General features: G+C 36.6%; 1 long non-coding RNA gene across 1 annotated transcript; it reads right to left on the bottom strand.

Annotated features, from left to right (window-relative positions):
* Window positions 1-10020: 10020 nt before the first annotated feature.
* On the bottom strand, window positions 10021-22102 carry LOC150004553 (uncharacterized). The gene is made up of 2 exons (XR_016512298.1): window positions 21996-22102; window positions 10021-10152 (listed from the first exon to the last, which is right to left on the bottom strand). It is a non-coding gene; the product is annotated as an uncharacterized LOC150004553 (long non-coding RNA).
* Between the last annotated feature and the right edge of the window lie 474 nt (window positions 22103-22576).

The raw sequence follows: 22576 nt of genomic DNA, 5'->3' as shown, positions 1-22576 counted from the left end.
CTGATCCCTGGGTGAAGAGGATAGTTTCTTATCTGCTGTCCTAACTTCTTTTGTCTACCTCCTATGTGCCTGGATTCTCTCTGGTCCTAGTGCTGTCTTTTGATTTTACCTGCTCTCCGATTCATTCTATTTTTCTGATGTATTCAACATTATAGGTATTCAACAAATACCTTTCATTACTAGCCAGTTACTAAAATGAATGAAGCTCAGGTTCTTCTCTTATGTTCCTAAGCTCTTTTTTGTTCATATTTTTTTAACTGTCAAGTTATCTTTTTAGCTGATGATAACATTCATAGATGAATACGCATTAGAGATCTTCCCACCTCCATATACAAAAAAGAAAGCAAAGATTCAGAGATGTTTATTGATTCAACCCAGATCCCAGGACTAGCAAGTAGATGAAATAGATATTGTACCCTTTTCTTATTACATCATATCCCCAGTTCTTTCCATTTTGCATTCCTTTCCATTCAATCACCATTCCCTGGAACAAATCCACATCTTTTCTGCACCTTCCAGAGAGCTGAGCAAGCTACATACATCTTCTGTTTCAAAGTTCCAACCTCCTGTTGTTCTTACACAAAGATCACTTTCTCTTTCAGAGACAACCTTTGGCTCTCATTCTAATTGTTTGCAGAGCACAGCTAAGTGAGATTTTGAATCTCAGTGAAAATCTAATAGAAGTGTATCAACTCTGCTATGTAGGGTGTTTCTTCCTTCCACCGCCTACAGAGGAATAACAGACCACAATTTAGTATATAAAAATGAATTCATACATTTAATAATCATAATAAAATAATAATTTTCATCAAAACTAAAAGAAGCATTTTCCCTTAAAAGTAAGAAGAAGGGGATATTTAACAGTGTTCTTGATTGGCAAAGCACATTCTGAATTAGCTCTTATTAAGTTTATTTTGTAGATTAAAGTAAAAACAAAAAAATTTTAAGTGTTCTAAGAAAACTTAGTGATAGTCCTAGACAAGAAAACACCAAGAGAAGGAAAAATAGAGGAACCCTAAGCAAAGTTCATCTCCTTCACTGATTGGAGGGCTATTCCATTCTCTGTGTGATAGTGATTATCCTGTCTCTTTCTCCTCTAGTTTCCAAAGGAACTTCAATTCCAGAAGGAACCTCCAGTCTCCTCCATTTTCAAAATTAATCTCCAGCTGCAAAAGGATACATTTTTAACCTTCATTTATGATCCCATCTATCCATATCTTGCCACCACACTTCCAAATCCCAAATGAAAATCTATGAATCCAAATACTTACTGAGATATTCTTATGTATGCAGCAATGTTCTATGCACTAAAGGAAGCTCCAAAGTCTCTGTGGTCCATAGGAAGTTAACAACTAGTGGTGAAAGCCCCTGGAGAAGACATAATACAGAGCAATACAGAACAATGTATTCAGTATATTATTAAGACAGAGTAATTGGTTTTAGGAAGATATTTATATAAGTGGAAAAATTTTTAAGTTTTTATAGAGATGTAGATTTAAAGTGTGTCTTGAACAGTTTCAATGGGTAGGCCTAAGTATCCCTAAGGAAATAATACAGGACTGGCAAGTTCTGGGACAGTCAGTAAAGAAACAAGGAGAGTATTAATATATATTTTTGTTCATGTTGTACAGACGTAATTATATAATTTATATATTTTTTATCTCAGATTCAGGTTGCTGAATTAATAATACTTCCTAGCATACAGCATGTGCATTAACTGTTCATGCAAACACATCTTTTTTCATTTCATTATTTTTCCTTTCGTTCTTTATTTTAACTGTCAGTCTACTCACTGAAAGCACCATTATCTTTCACTTAAGCTCTAAAAGCTCACAGATATCTCTAGATATATGTGGTTCCTTGAAACATAAGATATTGTTTTGTATGTGCATCTATTTTTAATTTATATACACAGTATTTTACTATGGCCTTCATTCGGTTTGTAATTTTTAAATAAATATTCATTCAGAAATTCACTGATGCTGCTCTGACACTACTTTATTGCTTCTGAATGCTGGATAGTATTTTACTGCATGCATACACCACATTTTATTTAGGTATTTCTAGAGCGATGGGCACCCAGTTGCCTCTAACCTGCTACCACAATGAACATCTTTGTGCCTGTCCTCTTATGAACCTGGACTCAAGTTTCTCTGGGATGTATCCCTGGAATGGATACTGGATCACATTCATTTCCAGTAAGTATGCCCAGATTGTTCTCTATAATGGCTGTGCTAGCATATATTCCCATCAGCATTGTGCGGGAATGCCCATCTTCTTATATATCACTAATAACTGACTTACCTCTAATGCCAATCTGTTGAAAGTCAAGAGTTCGGAATCTCTTCATATACATGCTAGTTCAGATTTGAATTGTGTAGTTTTATCCATATTTTATATTAGGATTCTCATCTTTTTATGGATTTGTAAATTCCTTGTATATTCTAGATGTTAACCTCTTGTTAATTTTGATTCTTTAAACTTTTTTCAGTTTGTCAAATATCTGATAACTTTGTTTATGATGCCTTTCATTGAGCAGAAATCCTTAACTTCAATTATATTAAGTCCATCAATATACTTTCCTTAAAAAATGTTCCTTTGAGTTTTTAGTATAGTTCTGTTCATTTTTAGATTGTGAGAGTATTTGCTTATGCATTTTCCTGTTACTATAGCCAAACCTAATCCTGCAAAAATAGAGAGAATTTAGGTACAGACTTGAAAGCACAATAAAAACATTTTTGTTTAATGTTATTGGATAAATCTAAAAATTCAAATAGAAAATAATGTCCAGCACTTTTTGAGAAGTAGTGAATTTTTGGATTTGTTGAGAAAAACCAAATATTTTCAGGTGCTCCTTTCCCAACTGAAGGAAGAGAAGCAGAAAAAAAAAAGAAAGAAAAAAATCAGGAATTGTTTTCTCCCCTTTACCATTATTATTAGTCACTGCAGCTTCCCAGGGCCTTTAAATGCATTTCCTTTGAAATGTGGTGAAGTATTGCAAGTAAGTATTATATAACATTGATGTTGCTGTCAGGGTATTTATACTAAGGACAAAGAAGAAAAATTCTCCCATTATAAATCACCTAAGTGAATCTCTTGGCACTTCTTTTTAATTTTAAAAGGTTTATGGCTCTGTTTGTAAAAATAATTATTAAATACTATCATTTGGCAGTGACCTTTTAACGAAAATGGCTATATGAGAATTCGCCCTATGATCACATGTTAATTTCTAATATAATTGATTACTTGGTTTTGCCTTAAGAACAGACAAGAAAAGTGAAAAACTAAGGCTTTATTTTTTATTGTAGGTGCACATATATTTAGAATTATCTGCCATTAACTACTTATATAAATGCCCACTTTTGCAAACCTGTCTTTCTAGAAAAGTTCTTTGTTTTCAATTTTACATTGAAAGTATACATTTCTATTTACTTCTTTCTTAGTTAGAATGTATACCAAAATAATACATTTGGTATATTGCTATATAATTTTATCATGTGAATCCAACAATTTTTTTATATTAATACTTATTTTAATTGTGTTTTGATTATGCTACTACAGTTGTCCCAATTTTTTTCTCCTTTGCTCCCCTCTGCCCAGTACCTCCCTTCCCTCCATCAATACCCACCCCATAGTTCATGTCCATGGATCATGTACTTAAGTTCTTTGGCTTCACCCTTTCCTATACTATTCTTAACACCCTCCTATTTTGTACTTACCAATTACACTTCTTAATCCCTTTTCCCCCATTCTCCCCCTTCCCCATCTTCACTCATAATACTAAATATGATCTCCATATCTATGATTCTGTTACTGTTTTAGTTATTTGCTTAGTTAGTTAGTTTTTGTTTTTTAGATTCAATTGTTGATAGTTGTACGTTTGTTGTCATTTCACTGTTCATAGTTTTGATCTTCCTCTTTTTCTTAAATAAGTCCCTTTAACACTGCAAATAATAATGGCTTGGTGATGAACTGCTTTAGCTTTACCTTATCTTGGAAGCACTTTATCTGCCCTTCTATTCTAAATAATAGTTTTTCTGGATAGTAACCTTGGTTGTAGGTCCTTGCTTTTCATCACTTTGAATACTTCTTGCCAATCTCTTCTTGTCTGTAAAGTTTCTTTTGAGAAATCTTCTGATAGTCTTATGAGAACCCCTTTGTAGGTAACTCTCTGCATTTCTCTTGCTGCTTTTAAGATTCTCTCCTTATCTTTAGCCTTTGGCATTTTTTTAAAAAGTATATTTTATTGATTATGTTGTTAAAGTAGTTCCAATTTTTCCCTCCTTTGCTCCCCTCTGCCCAGTACCCCTCTTCCCTCCAGCAATCCCACCTCCCCTTAGTTCATATCCATGGGTCGTGCATATAAGTTCTTTGGCTTCACCCTTTCCTATATTATTCTTAACTTCCCCCTGTCTATTTTGTACCAACCAATTATACTTCTTAATCCCTGCACCATTTCCCTATTTCTCCCCTTTCCCCTCCCAGCTGATAATCCTCCAAATGATCCCCATAGCTATGATTCTGTTCCTATTCTGGTTTGCTTAGTTGGATCTTGTTTTTATGTTTTAGATTCAGTTGTTGATAGTTGTGAGTTTGTTGTTAGCCTTTGGCATTTTAATTATGATGGGTCTTGGTGTGGTTCTCTTTGAGTCCAACTTGTTTGGGTTTCTCTGTGCTTCTTGGACTTGTACGTCTCTTCCCTTCACCAAATTAGGGAAGTTTTCCTACATTATTTTTAAAAATAAGTTTTCAGTTTATTGTTCTTCCTCTTCTCCACTGGCACTCCTATGATTTGGATGTTGGCAGTTTTGGAGATGTCCCAGAATCTTCTTATTCTCCATTTATTTTTGAATTCTTGTTTCTTGATTTTGTAGTGGTTGAGTGTTTATTTCTTCCTTATGTTCCAATTCATTGACTTGAACCATGGCTTCCTTCCCCTCACTATTAGTTCCATGTGGGTTTTTCTTTATTTCACATAGTGTAGCCTTCATGTCTTCCCTTATGTGTTTGCTCTACTCAATCATTTCTCTGAGCATCATTATCACCGGTGTTTTGAACTCTGCATCTGAAATGTTGGCTATCTCCTCTTCCTTAGTTCTCTTTCTGGAGTTTGATCTGTTTTTGTTGGTTTTTTTTTTTTTCATTTGAATTATACTTCTTTGTCTCCACAATTTGACAGCCTCCCTGTCTTTGTTTCTGTGCATTAGGTAGAGCTGCTGCAACCTGTTATATTGTAAGGAGCAGAGCCTTAGGTATTTATCAGTGCCAGGTGACCTATTTCACCACTTTGTGGCACTGTACGTGGGGGAGGTGTCAGAGAGGGAACAATGCCACTTGCTTGGCACTCACTTCTTTTCCAGTTACTTCATCTGCTTCCTGTATGTGACTGGTGCCCCTCTAGCTGTTGTCCTGGTGATAGTTCCTAGAGTGGATGTGTTTGCATACATTCTAGAACTGAGGGAGCCCTCTAAATGAACTTTCCTGAGAAACTGGCAGTTTCTTCTGCTGCCCCAACCCCAACTGGTTCTCACAGCCAGAAGCTATGAGGCTTTATTTCCTCAGTGCTGGCACGGTGAGCTGTGCGGTATATTCTGGGGATGGGATCGCTCCCCACGAGTTCTTCCCACCTGTTATCTACCGCACATAAATGTGGGACCACACATTCTGCTGCTTCAGCCACTCCCTTGCCCCTGCCACACCTTGTCCTCTCCACCACTGCTCCATGTCTCAGCCCCTCCTACCCTTCTGGATGAATATTTCTTCTTTAAATCTTTGGTTGTCAAGCTTCCATACAATTCAATTTTCTGGCAATTTTGTTTTGTTGTTGTTGTTTTGAGATAGTTGTAGTCCTTATGGTTTGTGAGGAGGTGAAGCATGTCTACCTACACCCCCACCTTGGCCAGAAGTCTCCAAATCCAACAATTGTTTGCTTGAAGTTTCCAATAAACATAGAGTTGCTTAAGCCTACATACATTTATATTTCTTAGAGCTAACAGATAATCAATAAAATAGAACTAAGAGTCTGTTCTGGCTCTGTTTCAAACATAATAAGGCTTATATTTTTATAAGAAAGAGAAATACCAGATGATAAAATATTAGTATTTGTAGAAACTTAATTTACATATAATTCCAGAAACACTAGTTTTTGAAGAATTCTATAAAATACTATAGTGGATCCATATTTTTCCAACTGTAAATAATGCTGCAATGAACAGAGGGGTGCTCATATTCTTTTTGTTAGTGTTTGGTTTTTTTTTTTTTTTGATATATTCCCAGAAGTGAGAGCACTGGGTCAAAAGGAAGATCCATTTTTAACATTCTAAAGTATCTCCATACTGCTTTCCACAGTGGCTGCACCAGTCCACATTCCCACCAACCATGTAAAAGGGTTCCGCTTTCTCCCCATCCTCACTAGAACTTGCTTGTTGATTTATTTCTGACAGGTGTGAGATATCTCATTGTGGTTTTAATTTGCATTTCTATGATGATTAGTGATGTTGGGCATCTTTTCATATGTCTATTGGCCATCAGTATGTCCTCTTTCAAGAAGTGTTTTTCAGTCCTTTGCTCACTTTTTAACTGTGTTGTTTGATTTTTTGGTGTTTATTTTTGTAATTTCTTTATAAATTCTGAATATTAAGCTCTTATCAGGTGTGTTGGCAAATATGTTCTCCCATTGCGTGGGTTGTCTTTTTTTATTTGTTATGGTCTCCTTTAGTGTGCAAAAAAATTTTATTTTGATATAGCCCTATTTGTTTATTTTTTCTTTTGAAGCACCCCAAGTATCCATCAGTTGATGAGTGGATAAAAAAACTATGGGATATTTACACAATGGCATACTACTCAGTTGCAAAATAGAAAATTTTACACTTTGCAACATGGACTGACCTGGAGAACATTATGCTAAGTGAAACAAGCCAATCAGGGAAAGGCAGATACCATATGATTTCATTCATATGTGGAATCTAATGAACAAACTGAACTAATAAGAAAAATAAAGGCAGACTCATAGATAGAGAGCAAGATCACAGCTATTGGGAGGGGTTAGGGGGTGGAGGGATTGAGCAAAAAGGAAAAACTACTCACGGATATAAATAACAGTGTGGTGATTGTGGGGGTGTGGGGTATAAAGAGGTTAAGTGGTAATGGAAAAAATACAATTAATTTTCTAATAAAAAACTATAGTGGTTGCCCAGTCAGTCTTTCTTTATAGTCATTGATATTATTGACTACATCAATAACAGAGGTTAATGCCCTTCTCCAATTTCCTTTACTGGAAGGTGCATCCATCCCCAGCTAATGAGAATGTTGGCTGATAACTCACAGTTATTTCCTTCTCTAAACAATAGCCCTTTTTATAAAAAGTGCTGCCATACCTGAGAGGTTATGGCCCTCATCATCAGGTGGGCAGCCCACAGCCAGTGAGTGACTGACTCTAAGATACAACAGGCTAGCCGTTTACCCAAGGTAGGTTGTAGCCAGAATTCAGATAATTTTCTTGCTTACCTTTCTTCTTTTCTACTGCCCTAACCTGCTTCCCTTACTAAGAGAAGCCATCTCTAAAAATCACTTTCACAAGAATCCCTCTCTCCAGTCTCTGCTTCTAGGGAACTATGACCCAAACCCACTTTTTAGATGGATAGTAGTGCCAATTTAATGACCTAATACTGTTACTAAAAGTTATTCCATCCTATGTCCAACTGTACTTGAGTTGATAATAACTATATTGGATATCAACTATTTATTGAGTGCTTTTTGATAATTCTCTACATTTTCATAGTGCATTGTTGGTTTTGAGAAAGTTAGTTTAATACTTAGTCAACGATATTCAAAAAATATGTGATAAATGACAGAATAGATAGGAGTGAATGGTAGGATCTTCAAACAGTACTTTTAAGTAGGCAGAAACATTTTATTTAACACATAATGGCTATGATTAATATATTACTATGCATACTGTTTCCCATGTAATCTCATGTGGTTGGTTGGCTAAACCAAGATCTAGGACTCAGGACTTACATTGGCCCCTAACCTTCAGGCTGTAATTGTGTCTCTTTATTTGCTTTTTTTTTTTTTTTACACAGTTCAGCTCTAGACATTGTAAGCATAAAAGCCTGTGACCTCAGGGAACTTTAAATCTAGTGAATTGAGGAAGACCATGTGAAGATATAATAATACATGTTGAATAGCAAATAATTAGCATAATTAAGGGGTATATGGAAGCTGTAGAAAATAAGTACTAAATATTCATAACAGAGAGATTATTGGAGACTGAGTTTCCAGGGAACAATTAATAGAGAAGACTGGGTACTGAGAATGGAAGCTCTTACAGAGGTGTACAGTCTAGATGGGGTAATAGGATATACTTGTAAAAAATACTAGGAATGCATGTCACACACACAATATACACAATGCTAGAATGAAGAACTCAGATCAAAGAGAAGCAGGGGAGTTATAGGGGGAAAAATGTCCACATGGTTTGGAATTGAAAAGTTTCTTGTAGAAAATGGATTTTGTATTTGTTCTTTTAAAATGTGTAGGATTATGACAAGTATTTGGGTAGGGGTTGATCATAGGAGGAACCAAGGTAAAAAATGTAGGAATGATAATGGCAAAGTTTGGAGACAGTGAGAAAATGTTGAAGACAGAACGTTAATTATACAAGTATTAACTGAGCATTCATTATATGTGAAAAATTTAGATTAGGCCCAGATTACAGAGGATCATGAATTCTGCTCTTTCAAATTAAAATTTAATATATAGACAATGAAAGATGTTCAGCCTTGATGATTTGGGGCAGGGTGAAACATTTCTTAAAATTACAATTTAAGATGACTATCTGGTAGAGACAGCGAGCAGGGTAAATTTTTTAGGACATGAAATGACCCAAACCTAACATGATGATGGTCTAACCTGTTGTTGGTAACAGATTTGGTAAATCCAAGGGAGTGGTTTAATTATACAGCAGGTTCTCAAATAACATTGTTTTGTTCAATGTTGTTTCATTATAATGTTGTTGAGAAAATCAAATCAGTTCCTAGGCAGGGCCCTGTCTGCATGGAATTTGCATATTCTCCTCATGTCTGTATAGGTTTTCTCTAGGTCCTCTGGTTTTCTCTTACATCCCAAGGTAAATCAGGGTGTCTATATTGTCCCAGTCTGCATGAGTGTGGATGTGTGTGAATGGCCCTATGATGGATATAATTATGTTCTTTCCAGGGTGGGTTTCACCTGTGTCTTGAGCTGCCATGAGAGGCTCTGGTCACCAGTGACTCTTAACTGGAATAAACGGTTGGAAAAGAATTACCTTACTTGCTTTTGTCCTTCTTTCTTAAGTGTATGTATAACATTTATTTCAATGTTGAATATTAGGAGTGTTTTTGATCTTTATTTAGAAGTTTGGTGATGTTTTAGTGACCAGAAATATGCCACAGGAACTTAACTCTTGTTTACATTGATCAGCCTATGGTAAATTTTATTTTGTTATATATTGTTTCACTTAAAGTCCTAGTTTTTCAGAACCTATCAATGATGTTAAGTAAAGACTTACTGATTTGATATTATCATTCTCCAGGACACAAGTGTAGTTGACCCTTGTACTTAGGGGTGCCAACCCTAGGCAGTAGAAAATCTGCTTATAACTTAAATTGGCCCTCCCCATACACAGATTCCCATGGTCTGTTGAATTTGCAGGTTAGAAACCCATGGATATGCAGAGCCAACTGTATATTAATTTTTAAAAATATGCATGTAAGTGGACACATATAATTTAAACTCTTGTTGTTCAAGGGTCAACTGTATACAAATATTCCTTTGCCAATTATTCAAACCATCAATGGGGTATCATAAGTAGATTACCTATTAAAAACAGTAGCAAAATGTGAAATGAAGTTCCAGTTTATTATTGGTTGGGCTAATTTTCAATGCCTGCATTGCAGAACTATCATAAAGCTTGGTGACACTCCATAGCATGAGCATTCTATTAGTCAGATCAGGCTGCTATAACAAAATACCATAGACTTAAACAACAGAAGTTTATTTTCCCACAGTTCAGGAATTTGGAGGTCTGCCCTCAGGCTGGAAGTGGAGTCCAGTTCTGATGAAGACACTCTTCATGGCTTGTAGATGGCCAGCTTCTTGCTGTGTTCTTACCTGGTGGAATGAGAAAGATTTCTCTCTTTCTCTTCTTATAAGGTCACAGTCCTATTGTAGTAGATAGAGCCCAACCCTGATGACTTCATTTAACCTTAATAACTTCCTAAAGGCCCTCTATCCAAATGTAGTCACACTGGGGGTTACAGCTTGAACATATGAATTACAGGGCACAATTCAGTCCATAGAAGCATTTATTAGATATGCTACTGAAGAATTAAAAAGTGATATACACTGTGTATGGCACTGTGATTTACAATGACTTCTCACTATTAAATGTCACTCATAAAGAAAGAGTGTATGTGCAAAGGTGACATAGTGAGGCAGAGTGTGCCTTCCCATAAGATAACTATATTTACCAAAAGAGGTATAATAAATATTTCAAAGTAGGAATGTACAGGACTTGTCCATGGGTCAGATGCATTTTTTTTTCATTTTGTTTTTATGCAGGTATCTACTCTTAGAAATATTTAAGGCAACTTCTAATAATCCCATTAAAATATAATCTTATTATTAGAAACCACAGATATAGAAATTAAATTACAATAAAAACTAGGTTTGGACATCTAGCCAAGAGGAGGACTAGACAGACACGCTGAGTCTCCCTCCACAACTAAGAAAGAATATAACTACCTTAAAACTAGAGACAACCAGAAGTTCCAGAAAATCAAGTTGCATGGAAGTCCAACAAACAAAGATATAAAGAAGAATTGCTCATCCAGAAGGTAGGAGGGGCAGAGCGGATGCGGTGTGGTGGCAGCAGCAGTGGCAGCAGTGGTGGCAGCGACAGGCCAGTAAAAAGCACAATCAAACACATTTTTAAAAATTGAGAGTGGTACCTGGGGAGCACTCCCAGCACCAAAACAGACTGCACAGCTCTCAGTTCCAGTGCTGGGGACAATAAAGCCTCATTGCTTCTGGCTGTGCAAACCAGTAGGAATTCAGGCAGAGGCAGAAACTGCTGATCTCTCAGCAGAGTCCACTTGTTTAAAGGGCTCCAACAGTCCTTGAACATCCGCAGACCCACCCACTCTGGGAACAATGGCCAGGGAAACAGCTAGAGAGGCGCCAGTCCCATACAGAAGTGGGAGAAGTGCCTGGAAAAGGGGCAAGTGCTGAGTAAGCAGCATTGTTGCCTCTCTGACCCCTCCCCAACAAAGAGCGCCACAACATGGTGAAACAGGTCACCCTGTACTGACGAATACCTGAGGCTCCACCCCTTAAAATATAACAGGTACAATAGCACTACCAAAGATACAGAGGCAGACGAAAACAGGAGCCTGTCAAGATGAGGAGACAGAAAAGTATGGCCCAAAAGGATGAAGAGGTCAAGGTTCCAGTGGGAGAAATAAGTGATGAGGAGACAGCCAACCTAATAGATGCAGAGTTCAAAACACAGGTGATAAAGATGCTCACAGACTTGACAGATATGCTTAAGTATGGCAAATGCATAAGGAAAGAAGTGAAGGCTATGTTAAATGAAATGAAGGAAAAGCCACACAAAACCAATGGTGAAGAGAAGGAAACTGGAGTTCAAATCAATGATTTGTAACATAAGGAAGAAAAAAATAGTCAACCAGTACAGAGTGAGGAAACAAGAATTGGGGCAACTTTAAACGTGCGAACATCTGAATCATAGGGGTGCCAGAAGGAGAAGAGGAAGAGCAAGAAATTAAAAGCTTATGTGAAAAAAATAATGAAGGAAAACTTCTTAAATTTGGTGAAGGAAATAGACATACAGGTCCAGGAAGCACAGAGATTCCCAAAGAAGCTAGACTCAAAGAGGACCACATGAAGACACATCATCAGTAAAATGCCAAATGTGAAAGATAAAGAGAGAATCTTAAAAGCAGCAAGAGAAAAGCAGAGAGTTACCTACAAAGGAGTACCTATAAGACTATCAGCTGATTTCTCAAAAGAAGCTTTGCAGACAAGAAGGCACTGGAAAGAAGTACTCAATGTGATGAAAAGCAAGGACCTACAAGCAAAATTATTATATTCAGCAAAGCTATCATTTAGGATAGAAGGACAGATAAAGTGCTTCCCAGACAAGGTAAAGCTAAAGGAATTCATCATCACCAAGCCATTATTATATAAAATGTTAAAGGGACTTATTTAAGAAAAAGAAGATCAACACTATGAACTTAAAATGACAACAAACTCACAACTATTAACAACTGAATTTAAAAAGTAAAAACAAAAAGAAACTATGCAAACAACTAGAACAGGAACAGAATCATAGGTGTGGGAATCATTTTCAGGGTTATCAGCTGGGAGGGGGAAGGGGAAGAAGCCAGGAAATGATGCAAGGACTAAGAAGCATAATTGATTGGTACAAAATAGACAGGGGGAAGTTAAGAATAATAAAGGAAAGGGTGAAGCCAAAGAACTTATATGCATGACCCATAGACATGAACTAAGGGGGGGAGGTTGTTGGAGGAAAGGGGGTACTGGGTGGAGGAGAGCAAAGGGAAAAGAAATTGGGACAACTGCAACAGCATAATCAATAAAATATACTTAAAAAATAACTATGTTTAATCAACCACATTTAGTACATGCTCAATAGTTAGTTGTTGAATAAATATATGTTAGTTTTACCCAAACTAGGATAAAATGGCTATAGTAATTGAGGATTAATCATTATACCATGACTTTCTGGTAATTAGTTACCCCAACTGAGAAAAAAAAACAACTGAGTAACATTCTCTTTATAAGGCATTAGGAAGTATTCTGAATCTTTAGAAAACTTTCTCTTAACACTAAATTATAAAGCAATTTATGGTGGAACTTGATAATTAAAGGCAACTGAGGAAATTGAGATGACATGTTTGGGTGAGTAAAATAATGGAAATTGTAATTGGAGAAGTAGAGCAGTTGACAAAGAAGTTTATTTGAAACAAAAGTATACATTTGGTAACTTACACTGATGAGAATTCTTTTTAAATTAAAAATAAAGCTAATTAGGCACTTTCAACAATACATGAAATTAAAGAAAAATGGATTATGTTGTTCTTTAGAAACGAATTGTTAAAGTCAAGTTTTTAATACATATTTCTGTAGCAAGACATGAAGGACTAAAAGTTTTGATGATTTACTAGTCAAATCATCTATATGTGGGAAATTACAGAACAATGATAATGAGATAATAATCAAAAGATTGATGGGTAAATGCAATTACTCTTCACAACACAGGATTCAACATCAACAGAACAGATACACATTTCTAAAACAAATGTACTTTATATAACAATCATTGCCTCAAAGTTATAACTAAGAATTTCTTAGAACTATAAATAGAATTTTTACTGTTTTAAATTTCTTAAGAACAACAACAAAATTAAATGGTAAGTCAACACATTAAATTTTAATGGTAAAAAAGACAAAATAGATATAACTTCAATTTTTAAGTTGGGATTATAAATATCTAATAATATAATGGTTAGCTTAAGGCTCTATCTATTCAAAGACATTTATGGCTGTAGTTTTTCATTCTTTCAAGATTTGTCCTTTAGTTCCTAACCAAGGCTTGTAGATTCTGGCTACAGATATATTTTTGTATCCAGAGTCGAAATAATGACTATGGGGTTCATAATTTCTGTTTTAACATAGTAAAACAGTAAACATGAGTGGGTTTGGATTGGGATGGATATCATATGAAATCTAAATGTTAAAGGTTTCACATACTCCTTTTACTATTATCATTTCCAAAGATATCCTACCAGTACCAATAAAGCCAAGTGCTGACTCACCTCACATGCTGCAGGCAGACCACTCCCATCCAAATTACAACAGCCTGAGGGGAAGCAATAGCCCTGCCTGCAGGAATTAATGTGCCCCACCTTTGATGCTTAAACCTGACAGCTGGTTACAGATTTAACAGATTAACAACTAAAGGAGACAGACAAAGATGGTAGATCTCTGGTAGTCTTGAACAGGGTACCTAGGCCCAGACAGGGACATGATCTGACATCATCAGGGGCAGATCCAAGAAGTAAAGAAAGTACGCATATAAAACAGTATACAAGATGTGGTGGTGTAGGGGCACCAAATATTCCCTGTAAAAAGTTTCAATATGTAAGTATGTAAGGGCTTTAAATGTTCTTTGTAAGAAGTAGCAAGGACTTGCTAAAAGGCCTTGGAAAAAGGAATGTAAGAAGGAGTGTTATAGCAATTAGTGATTTACAAGCTAAAAGGACTTCAGCCTCTATCACCTCCCATTTGCTTGCTTGTGTCCGGTTTATAACATTTGTGAAGGTTGTGCTTTGCAGAATGTCTAGCCCTTTGAAAATAAATTGCCTCACAGGGAGTTCGTCCCTGGCTGAAGAGCTATGCTGCCGTCGAAGATAACCTTTAGCCTTGCGAATTTCTGTTCCTGTTACTGCCAAGACATTCCTGCAGTCCTGCCCAGCCCCCTCTTCCTAAGGCTGTTTCCCGCCAAAGAAGAAACAAAGAGACTGCACCAGTATAAAAGCCCAGCATTTAGACTCCATTGTAGGTTGGAGCATGTTAGAGACCTGCTCAGGGTCTGCCCAACTCCTGGCCAATATTAAAAATCCTTTGCTTAACTTTATACACCGCTTCAGAGTGTTCAATCTCGCCTATGTAGCCGTAACAGTGGGAGGAGTGACTCTTAGTTCGCTAGCTGGAGGGAAGGCCCCACCAAAGAGCAACACAACAACCAAAACGCAAGTACAGCCAGAAAGCCCATCCAAATGGCATAAAGGGCATCCCAAGGGCATCAAGTTCATGAGATCAAGAAGACTACATCACTGAATACCACAGGTCTTATATCATAGAAGGTCTTATCATGAAGACAGGAAATCAAAGCAAATCAATCAAAGAAGCAGAAACAAACAAAAAGAGTCACCTATAATGGGGAGACAAAGAAACAACCCACTATCAAAAGGAAAGGAGGAATCCCCTGAAAGAGTGCTAAATGAAATAGAGGAGAGCAAACTATCAGACATGGAATTCAAAATAATGATTATAGGGAAGCTCAACAAGCTCAACAAGTTCAAAGAAAAATAGAAAGAACTCCAGGGGAACTACAAAAAACTCCAAGAAAGCTAAAAGTAACTTACTGCAAACTATACCAGCATTAAAAAGTACATGGAAGTTATCAATAAGAGGCAGGAGGAAATGAAGAATACAATTTCTGACTTGAAGAACATAATAGAAGGAATCAAAAGTAGGCTAAATGAAGCAGAAGATCAGATTAGTGAGCTGGAGGACAATGTAGAAAACAATTCCCAGACAATGCAACAAAATGAAAAATACTGAGAAAGAATGAAGAGGTCTTAAGAGAGCTGTTGGACAACATGAAATGTAATAATATCCATATCTTAGGGATACCAGAAGGAGAAGAAGAGGAGTAAGGAAGAGAAAAGCTCTTTGAAAAAGTAATGACAGAAAACTTTCCTATCTTGATGAGAGAAAAAGTCACGCAAGTCCAGGAAACATAGAGGGTCCCTATAAAGATGAACCCTAGGAGGCCCACTCCAATTCATATCATAATTAAGATGGCAAAATTCAAGGACAAAGAGAAAATCCTAAAAGTAGCAAGAGAGAAACAGCTAATAACATATAAGGGGGCTCCGATAAGGCTACCAGCAGATTTCTCAACAGAAACACTACAAGCCATAAGGGAATGGGAGAAAATATTCCAAGCAATGAGAAAGAAAGGCCTAAAACCAAGACTACTCTACCCAGCAAGACTCTCATTCAAAATGGAAGGTGAAATAAGGAGTTTCCCAAACAAAAGAAGGCTAAAAGAATACATCTCTACCAAACTGGCATAGCAAGTTGCTAAAGAGTCTGCTTTAAGAAGATACAGAAACAGAGAGAGACAGAGAGGAACACAGGTACAAAGGGGTAAAATGACAATGAATAAGTACCTATCAATAACAATATTAACTGTAAATGGATTAAGTGCACCAATCAAAAGATATAAGTTAGCTGAATGACTAAGAAAACATGACCCACATATATGTTGTTACAAGAGACCCACTTCAGAACAATATATCTACACAGACTGAAAGTGAAAGAATGGAAAAGATATTTCAAGCAAACGGACATAAGAAAAAAAAAAAAAAAAAAACCTGAGGTAGCAATACTTATATCAGACAAAACAGATTTCACAACAAATGCCATAACAAGACAAAGAAGGACATTTTATAATACTTAAGGGAACAATCCATCAAGAAGATGTAACCCTTGTAAACATATATGCACCCAACATAGGAGCACCCAAATATATAAGGAAAATCTTGGAGGACTTCAAGAAGGATATTAACAGCAACTCAGTCATAGTAGGGGATTTTAAGATCCTATTGTCAACAATGGACAAATATTCAAAGCAAAGAAACACCAAGGATATTGTGGCATTGAACAGCACTCTAGATCAAATGGACTTAATTAGTACATACAGAAACTTTCACCCCAGAGAAGCAAAATATACAACCTTTTCAAAGGCACATGGAACATTTTCAAAGATAGACCACATGGTAGGACACAAAACAAGCCACAACATACTCAAGAAAATTGAAATTATATCAAGCATCTTCTCAGATCACAATGGCTTGAAACTGGAAACCAACCTCAAGGAAAAAAACTCAAAAATATTCAAACTAATGGAGATTGAATAACATGCTATGACATAATGAATAGGTTAACAATGAGATCAAGGAAGAATCCAAAAAGTTTCTGAAAGAAAACGATAATGAGCACACAACAGCCTGAAACTTATAGAATACAGCGAAGGCAGTCCTGAGAGAGAAGTTTGTAACAATACAGGCCTACCTAAAAAGGAATGAAGAATCTCAAATAAATAACCTAACACTACATCTACAAATACTAGAGGAACAACAACCAACAAAACCCAGAGCAAGTAAGAGGAAGAAAAAAAATCAAGATCAGAGCATAATTAAATGACATGGAGACTAAAAGGACAATTCAAGGAATCGATAAACCAGGAACTGACTCTTTGAAAAGATCAACAAAATAGAGAAGCCTTTAACCAGACTCATCAAGAAAAAAGAGAGCACCCAAATAAATAAAATCAGAAACAAAAGAGGAGAAATCACAGCCAATACCAAAGAATTACAAATACTTGTAAGAAATTACTATGAATAACTATATGACGAGAAATTTGACAACCTGGGTGAAATTGACAAATTTCTGGAAACATATAGTCTTCCAAACCTGAATCAAGAAGAAACAGAAAACCCGAATAAACCAATCACAACTAGTGAAAGTGAAGGAGTAATCAAAACACTGACAGCACACAAAAGCCCTGGACCGAACAGCTTCACAGGCACATTATACCAAACATTTAGGGAAGAACTAGCTTCTATCCTTCTCAAACTATTCCAAAAAATCCAAGAAGAGGGAAGACTCCCAAACTCTTTCTAAGAGGCCAGTATTATCTTAACCCCAAAACCAGGTCAAAACACAACAAAGAAAGAAAACTACAGGCCCATATCGCTGATGAATATAGATGCTAAAAGCTTCAACAAAATATTGGCAAAGCGCATCCAGCAACACATTGATAAGATCATACACCACAATCAAGTGGGATTTATCCCAAGGATGTGAAGATGTTATAATATTCACAAATCAATAAATATAATACACCACATAAACAAAATGAAAGACAAAAATCACATGATCACATCAATAGATGTTGAAAAAGCATGTAATAAAGTACAGCACCATTATGATAAAAACACTAAGTAAACTGGGAATAGAGAGAGCATACATATAGATCAATGGAACATAACAGAGAGCCTACAAATAAAACCATATCTCTATGGTCATTTAATACTTGACAGAGGGGGAAGGAGGATAAAATGGGGTGAAAATAGCCTCTTCAACAAATGGTGTTGGGAGAACTGGACAGGGACATGTAGAAAAATGAAACTAGAGCACCAACTTATACCATACACCAGAATAAACTCAAGATGGATAAAAAGCATAGAAGAAAACATAGGCAGAAAAATCTCAGATATTCCAAGCAACGATATTTTTGCCAATATATGCCTAGGACAAAGGAAATGAAGGAAAGAATAAACAAATGACAATACATCAAACTAAAAAGTTTCTGCTCACTGAAAGAAAACATTAGCATGATGAAAACGAAACCAACTCTATAGGAAACATATTTGCCAATGGTGCATCAGACAAGAGTTTGATCTCCCATATATATAAAGAAGTTATACGACCCAACACCAGTAAGACAGACAATCCAATTAAAAAATGGACTAAGGACCTGAACAGTCACTTTTCTAAGGAAGACATAAAGAGGGCCCCTAGACATATGAAATGAGGCTCAACATCACTAGCTATCATAGAGATGTAAATTAAAACCACAATGTAATACCACCTCACTCCAGTCAGAATGGCCATCATCAACAAATCAACAAACAACAAGTGCTGGCAAGGATGTGGAGAAAAGGGAACTCTAGTGCACTATTGGTGGGGATGCAGACTGGTTCAGTCACTATGAAAAACAGCGTGGAATTTCCTCAAAAACTAAAATTGGAACTCCCTTTTAATCCAGCGGTTCCACTCTTAGGATTATACTCGAAGAATCTTGGAACACCAATTAAGAAGAACCTATGTACCCTTATGTTCATAGCAGCGCTATTTACAATAGCCAAACAGTGGAAACCACCTAAGTGCACATCAGTGGATGAGTGGATCTAAAAATGTGGTACATTTACACAATGGAATACTATGCAGCAGAAATAAAGAAGGAACTCCTACCTTTTATGACAACATGGATGGAACTGGAGAGTATTATGTTTAGTGATATAAGCCAGGCGGCAAAAGAAAAATACCATATGATCTCACCTAATGAACAAAGCAAACAAATGAGCAAAGTAGAACCAGTGGCATGGAAACAAGGAATAGACTAACAGTTACCAGAGGGATAGGTGAGGAGGCAAAGGGGGGATAGAAGGGTAAGAATCTAGTCATTGAACTACTATAAATGACCGATGGACACGGACAATGGGGTGGGAATTGACTGTGGGGTGGGGGTGGGCAGGGAAGGTGAGAGCAATGGGGAAAAAATGGGACAACTGTAATAGAACAACAATTTTAAAAAAGAAAAAGAAAAAAAAAAAAAGGAATAGCCATACCTAGGAAGCAGGCAGAGATTAGGTGCAAGATGAATTTGTTTTTTCTCAGAGCACTACAGGACCTAGTTGGTTGACTATTTGAAAAAATGTTGGAATTAAGAATGCATTTTTTCAATGACTGGTAGATCTGAAGAAGAAACAAAACCATGTGAATAACGTCTACTTGATAAAAATTATTCTCTCTAATGATTACATTTGGGGGTCTCTTTGTACATATGCTTTTCTAGTGTAATTCAAATATTATTTTACAAAAATTTTGGTAAATGTTTCTTTATAAAGGCAAGGTTTTAAAAAAAATAATAGTTTGATTCTTCACTTAAAAAAAATGTTTTCCAAGCTGTTAATTAGTAATTCATTTTTTATAATTCTAGTCCAAGTTTTGTACTGTCACAAAATAGCCATGTAATCCTTAAGTAAATCAACAAACATCTCTGCCTTTAGTTTCTTCTTTCATAAAACAGGATAACTCTATGTAAAGACATTAACATTTTGTGTTTCTTCTAGTATTCTGTAACCATTTATGAAAGGAATAGCTCTGAGAAGGGTTTGCTTCCACCAAAAGCATCTTGTTCAAGGATCACCTATTCATTGTTTGATTTATTTGCTGTATCAGTCAGTATAAAGCCAATCTCAAGTATTACTAGTAATACCTTGACTCTGAGCCAACTGTTCCTGGTAGGGCAGATTATGTAAAAAGATTATGTTGATTAAATGCTAAATCTCTGAAAAAGGACATATCCATGTTATACTAATAATCCTATTTCCTATCACCAATGGCTTCTAGAAACCTTATTAGTTTCAGATTCTCTGTCTATAATTGAAGGCAACCATAGCTCTTTAAAATGTGTGGATTAAATAAAGTAATACATGGACTTACCTAACAGAATGCCTGACACAAAGTAATTTACTATTATTAGATTCATGTAAATTTCAATTTCTATTTTTCTAGAAATTAACTGAGAACTCAGAACCGTCCTCTATTTTCAGTACCCAAGAGTGATAACCATTTAGTGAAAGGTTTATCAGGAAACACATGTACCACCACCTCTACATTTGAGGAAGTCAGGGCAAATGTATTTGCTAGCAATGTGATGGAACTGTGAGGAGAAAAAAGGTGATGAAACCAACCCCTTAAGTTACAGTTCCATCTGTTCTGTAGCAAAGAGGACAATCAAAACCATGGAAAGTCTAGGAGCACTTTGGAAAACTTAACTATCACTGATACTTCAATTAGGTCATCTCTACCCAACTGCAAAAATTTTCATTACTCAGTGTACATAGTTCTTACATAAATCTTTCAGTTTTTTAGCTATAATTATTTATGTATTATTTCTCAGAATTTCTGATCATTTGAAAAGAAGTCCCCCTATATAATTTCCTAGGGCTGCTGTAAAAAATGACCACGAACTGGATGATTTACAACAACATAAATTTAATTCTTTCCCCTCTCCTTTTCTAGCTTCCCATCCATTCCCATCAACTACTCTAGCTCACTTTCATCTTAGAAGATAGAGACCATGATTTTGTATTTTATTTCAGTGTCTTACTGAATCCATCATTATGCTGGGCTGTAAGTATGAATTTATAATAATTACAACTCCATTTTGTGATTTCAGAAGCTTTTGTTGAATTAAACATCTAAAATCCTTGAAATGGGATATTTTGAAGTACCTGTGAGAGAATTTGAAAGCCAAGAGAGGAGGGAAGAGTACTGTGGAGATGCTGCATTTTGTCCAATCCATTCATCAAGATGGAGAGCTTCTCATGTAATAATATTTCTTCATTTATTGAGTTAAGCTCTGTGCTTAATGTACTATACACGGTATATCAGCTAATTCCTTGAGCAATCTCATGAGAGAGAAACTACTTATTCTCCCAACTGTGGCTTAGAGAGGATAACTAGTTTTCTCAAGGTCACAGAACTAGCAAACTATAAAACCTGATTTAGAAGTTCAGTAGATTGACTTCAGAAGCACATTCTGCCTGGAAAATAAGAAAATGGCGTTGACTTGTTTATTTATAATAGCTGGCTTCATGATCTAAATGCTAAGAGAATTTACAGGTGACTATTTTTTTAACCTCTCTCTGTTGACATTTATTTAAATAATAACTGTTTGTTCCACTTTTGCAAATAAAATACTTCTTTATTACATAGTTGCTATGGTTTTAGAAGTATCAATAGATAAGTTAATTTGTATTGTTTCAAATTTCTTATTAAGTTTCAGACTTTGAAAGTTAAAACTATTAAGGAGAAACAAGATGGCGGAGGAGTAAGTGGAAGCTACACTAACTTCCTCCCAGAACTAGTCTGGATTTACAACGTAATTTTGGAGAAATCATCTGGAATAACCAACCGAACACCAGCTGGAGAGAAGTCTTATAACCACGGAGAGACAGAAAAAGCCGCTACATCATAACGTGACCGGTAGGGACTGCGGAGATGCGGAAAGGCTGGCTGGGCTCACATGGGTGGCAGCTGAAGGGACTGAGAAACAGATCAGCAGCTGGGGATTCCCCCTGAGAAGGGCAGGGTCCATACCCCCAGCTGGGCTCCCCAGCCTACAGCAACAGAGTGGAAAGTAAAATAGTATCCAGCTGAGAAAAGCGAAAAGCCACAGGGTTTCTTGCTAGCCGGAGAGAAACAGCTGGAGAAAAAGAGCTCTTAAGTGGATCACATACAAAAATATTTTGGCCCCCACTTACCCTGGGCACAAGCAGAGGGAAGACAGAGAGGACTGGAGATGCTTGGGGAGAGTTTGGTGTGGTGGCTTTGAGGGGAGAGCTGGGGAAGCGGCCGGCCGGGTCCCAGTGCTGACTCATCCCCACACTGCAGGCAGACCATTCCCGGCCAAGTGGCGTCAGCCTGAGGGGAAGCAAAGGCCCTGCCTACAGGAATTAAGCTGCCATGCCCATGGTCCTCAAGCCTGACAGCTAATCACAGATTGAATAGATTAACAACAAGCCAGACAAAGGCAATAGATCCCTGAAAGTCTCCAACAGGCTGCCTAGGCCCAGACTGGTACAGGATCTGACGCCACCAGGGGCAGATCCAGGAAGTGCAGATCATTCTAAGAAGTACCAACAAACAATAGGAGTCCCAAAAAATGGGGAGACAGAGAAACAACCCCCCATAGAAAGGAAAGGTAGAGTCCCCAGAAAGAATGCTAAATGAAATAGAGGGGAGCCAACTATCAGATCTGGAATTGAAAGCATGTATTATGGAGAAGCTTAATGAGCTCAGCGGAAACTACAAAGAACTCCAGAAAAACTACAGTGAACTCCAG

This window comes from Furipterus horrens, unplaced genomic scaffold, assembly GCF_987537825.1.
Source record: "Furipterus horrens unplaced genomic scaffold, mFurHor1.1.pri manual_scaffold_7, whole genome shotgun sequence".
Taxonomy (NCBI): domain Eukaryota; kingdom Metazoa; phylum Chordata; class Mammalia; order Chiroptera; family Furipteridae; genus Furipterus; species Furipterus horrens.
Note: the sequence above shows the minus strand (reverse complement) of the source record. Positions and strands in the feature narration are given on the sequence as shown.